Here is a 5,000-nt window from a genome sequence, read left to right on the forward strand (position 1 = left end):
TGCTTTAAGTGCGGTAATCAAGGCCATTACGCTAGAGAATGTATCGGAGAAAAGGAAAGGAATTTTTGTGGCAGATGCAGAAAGAGATTGACGGAGTGCAACTGTGGAGAGGTTATGACTGAAGAGGGGAGTCAAGTACTATTCGAGGAAGCAGTTGTACTGTCGGAAGAAGGAGAAGAAGATGGAGGAGAGGACGTGGTGGAGGGTGGAGAGACGGAGGAAGGAAGAAGGGAGAAGAAGGAAGACCAGAAGATGAACGAAATTGGGAGCAGCATGGATTCGGAAATAAGAAGATGGAGTTTTCAGGAGGAGGGGGGGAGTGGACTGGGGGGAAGCACGGGGGACTCACAGGTTTTGGGGGAAAGCACAGCACAAACAAGTACCTCGGGGGGTGAAGAAATGGAGAGGGGTTTAAATTTAATGACAATAACAGAGACGGGTATGAACACGGGGAGCACAACGAACATACCAGAAACGGCGATGAACACGGGGAGCACAACGAATATTCCAGAAACGGCGATGAACACGGGGAGCACGGCGACTGTATTGGAGGCGGCGATGAGCGCGGGGAGCAGGACGGATGAGGGTGTAAAGAAGACAAGTTGGCTGGATGAGATGGACTTGGAGGAGATATCGGACACGGATGATGGGGAAAAGTTTGAAAGAACGACAGGAGGATACAGGAAGAGGAAAGCAGCGGGAGGGGGGGGAGAGAAAGGGTGGAAGAGGAAAGAAACTGGATAAAAGGTAGAGCATAATGAAATTATATTTTATAATTTTATTATTTATTAGTATGGTCAAAATAATGTCGATAAATGCAAATGGTGTGAGAACAATAGGAAAATTTAATAGAATAGTACAAATGAAGAATTCTGAAATGTTATGTATTCAAGAGACGCACTGGGATAATATGTGTGTTTTAGAAGTACAAAAAATATGGAGGGATTTTATTTATGTAAACAATGGCAGGGGGAATTCATGTGGGGTTGCAATTTTATTAAGGAAGGATGTAGTAGAAAATGTGAAGAAGATATATAATGATAATAATGGGAGGATTTTAATTTTAGATTTTGAGTATATGAGTAGGGTTTTTAGAATTATAAATATTTATGCGCCGAATAATGAAATAGAGAGAAGGAATTTATTTTTAGAATTAGGGAAATGGTGCAAGGGTAACTGTATTTTAGTTGGGGATTTTAATGTAAAAATGGATAGACTAGATATGACAAGGGGAGCTATTTTTAGAAGTGACGTATCTAGGGGGGTTTTAAGGAAGATGATGTTTGAAAATAATTTGATTGATATATGGAGGGACGAGAATCCGAACAAGAGAGAATTTTCTAGAAGGCAGGTGGTTTTAGGGGAATTGAAACAGACACGGATAGATCTGGTTTTAGTAAATGAAGGGTTAAGGAATTTTATGAAAGATATTAAATATATTTTTACAACTTTTAGTGATCATGCTGGGTTAACATTTTCGGTGGGGTTAGATAAGGAAAGGAAAGGGGGGGAATATGGTGTATGAATGCAGGGTATTTAGGTGATGAGGAATACGGGAAACAACTTAAATCTTTGATAGAAAATGAAATGGAGGATAAGCAAAAAGGGAATGATAAGTGTCAGTGGTGGGAAAATGTTAAGGAAAAAATAAAAGTTTTTAGTATTAGATATGCAAGGAAGAAGAGGAGTAGGATGACAAGAGAAGAACATTTTTTAAGAACAAAACTGAATGAAGAAATGAGGAAATGTGATATTGATCCTAACTATAATATTGAAAGGTTTTTAGATTTAAAAGCACAATTGAGCAAATGTGAAATAGATAAGTGTAAGGGTGCAATTATTAGAAGTAGGGCAAAATATGTTTTAGAAGGGGAGAAATGTACGTCATTTTTTCTTGGTTTAGAGAAAACTAAACAGATGAAATCATATATTAATGAGATTGAGAATGTAAAGGGTGAAGTGGTAAATGATTATGTTGAGATATTAGAAACTGTACAGAATTTTTATAAGGATTTATTTAAGAAAGGGGAGGTGGATGAGGGGTGTGTAAAAGAGATTTTAAATAGTGTGGATGTGCAAATTGGTGTTGAGGATAAGCAAATGTGTGATAGGAAGATAACAGTGGATGAAGTGAAAGATGCAATTAAGGGTTTACAAATAAATAAAAGTCCTGGAGTAGATGGACTAATTGCAGAGTTTTATAAAATGTATGAAAGTCTTTTAGCACCGATTTTATTGGAAGTATATCAATATATGGAAGATAATAATAATGTTTCAGACTCCATGGTGACAGGGCTGATATCGATTTTATATAAAAATAAGGGGAGCAAATTGAAACTAGAAAATTATAGGCCAATTAGTTTATTAAACTCAGATTATAAGATTTTAGCTAAGATACTGGCAAATAGGATGAAGATGGTTTTAAATGATATTATAGCACCTACACAAAATTATAGTGTGCCAGGAAGAGATATAGCAGATACCATAAATACACTTAGAGATGTGATAAATAAAATGAATAGTGATAAGATAGGGGGAATTGTTTTAAGTATAGATTTTAATAAAGCTTTTGACAGGGTGGAACATGATTTTATGTTTAGGGTACTAGAAAAATATGGGTTTGGAAATAGAATAATAGGATGGATAAAATTATTATATAGAAAGGCTAAAAGTAGGGTTAAATGTAATGGGGTTTTAACAGATTCTTTTATTCTTGAGAGATCAGTGAGACAGGGGTGCCCTTTATCAGCTTTATTATTTGTTTTATCGGTAGAACCCTTAGCGGCATACCTTAAAAAAGATCATTTTATAAATTGTGTAGAGACTCCGCAAGGAGGTTTTAGTTTAATTCATCAATATGCAGACGATACCACAATAACAGTTAGAGATGAGGGAAGTGTTAAAAGGGTGATGGAATGTTTTAAAGTATATGAGAAAGCCTCAGGAGCAAAAGTGAATATGGAGAAGTCAGTAATAATGCATGTTGGGAAGATTAATGAGGGGACTTTTCCTTTTAAGGTGGTAAATGATTATTTTAAGGTGTTAGGTGTGTTTTTAGGGGTGAAGGAACAAGAAGCTAGGGATCTAACATGGAGTGGGGTTATAAACAAAGTTAGGAAGGTGGTAAATATGTGGAGGGGGAGGGCTTTGAAATTAAAAGGGAAAGTAATTGTTGTAAATTCTTTACTGATGTCAATTTTTATTCATGTCATGAATGTTTTAGATGTACCAGAATGGGTTTTATCTGAAATGAATAAGATTTTAGTAGATTTTTTATGGGATGGGAAAGGAGTGAAAATTTCTTTTAAAACTTTGATTGCAGGTTATGAGGAGGGGGGTTTGAAGTTGGTGGATTTAAATGTGAGGAAAAAAGCAATTAGAGTTAAAATGGTACGGAAATATTTATATGGTGAACTAGATTATGGATGGAAAAGATTTTTTAAGGAGTATTTGCAGGAGGTTGGGAGGATGGGGGACAATGCTTTATTGATGTGTATGAAAAAAGAAATGTTAGGTAATATACCATTGTTTTATAGAGAAGTGTTTGAGGCTTGGGGGGAGTTTTTACCAAATATTTATTATGAGTGTACCATTTTAGACAATATTTTAAATCAGCCAATTTTTTTAAATCCCAAGATACAATATAATAATAAGATGGTGTTTTGTAAATATTTTATGAGGGCTGGGATGAGACAGATTGGGGACATTTTATATGAGGTCATTCCGGGGTTTCTTCCTGTTCAAGCTATTTATGATAATGTTTGTGAAGTGGATGATGAAATCAGCAAAACTACTGTAGAAAATATGTATAAGAGAATTTTAGGGTGTATTCCTGAGGAATGGGTGCTTTTAATAAATACAGAGGTGGTTGAGAGAGCTAAGGGTTTACCGGTTTTATACTATGAAAGTAATGGGGAGAAACATGTTTTATCAGGTTTAAAAGTTAAAATGGTTTATAGAAAATGTATTTTAAAAGAGACAAAAGCTCCTGCTTCAGAAAAAGTGTGGTCTAGGGTGTTTACAAATATAGATGTGAAATCAATATGGAAGAATGTTAATGTAAAATATAATGCTATAGAATGTGAAGATAATGATTTTAAATTGAAACATAATAGGATTTTTACGAATATGGTTTTACATCAAATAAATAGAAATATCAAAAGAGAATGTGATATTTGTGGTACGGGGGTGGAAAATTTTATGCACTTTTTTGTTGAATGCAGTAGATTGGAAGAGTTTCATAAGTTTTTAAAGAGGATTTTAGTACAACATTGGGGAGAAGATATTGTTAATGGGGTTGAGTGGAGGAGGTTGTTTCTCTTTGGTTTAAATGGAAAAAGCAAAGTTTTTAATATTAATTTAATGAATTTTGTTCTTAGTCATGCTAGATACGCTGTAAGACAAAGAAGGAATCTAGGACATTATGAAGGTAAAATTGTGAATGTGGAGGTTTTATTTAGAAGTATTTTAGAGAAAGATATAGAAGTAGTATATAAATATAGTGGATGCAATTTTGAAAAGCTGTTTGTGTGGGGGAGTACTTTTATTGAAATTGATTTAAATGAAAAACTTGTTTTTAATTATTAATTGGTTTTAGTGAATGATTGTGTTTTTAATTGGTTTTCTTTTCTTTTTTGATTTTGTAAAAGGATGAATTGTTCATCCTTTTTTATTATTGATTGAATATTGTAAATATTATGTATTTTTCATAATAAAAGATAAAAAAAAAAAAAAAAAGGTACGCCCGATCTCGTCTGATCTCGGAAGCTAAGCAGGGTCGGGCCTGGTTAGTACTTGGATGGGAGACCGCCTGGGAATACCAGGTGCTGTAAGCTTTTTGTCCACGAGGGTGTGCTCTTACACTATTTCATCAGCAACACTGCCTTGTAGTAAGCATTTAATGATGAATTGACTAAATGCATCTTCCTGCTGCAAAATGCAGTCTGTTTATCAGACTCACTTTGACTATATATGTTGTACCAAGAGATTGTTTATCGTTT

General features: G+C 34.6%; 1 non-coding gene across 1 annotated transcript in view; it reads left to right on the forward strand.

The window, feature by feature from the left end:
- The first annotated feature begins 4,996 nt into the window (after positions 1 to 4,996).
- Positions 4,997 to 5,000, forward strand: part of LOC115181333 (5S ribosomal RNA) — a 119-nt gene continuing 115 nt past the window's right edge. Inside the window, exon 1 of the ribosomal RNA XR_003873363.1 lies at positions 4,997 to 5,000. This exon is cut by the window's right edge and continues 115 nt beyond it. This is a non-coding gene — a ribosomal RNA (5S ribosomal RNA).

This window comes from Salmo trutta, unplaced genomic scaffold (genome assembly GCF_901001165.1).
Source record: "Salmo trutta unplaced genomic scaffold, fSalTru1.1, whole genome shotgun sequence".
In the NCBI taxonomy this organism is placed as follows: domain Eukaryota; kingdom Metazoa; phylum Chordata; class Actinopteri; order Salmoniformes; family Salmonidae; genus Salmo; species Salmo trutta.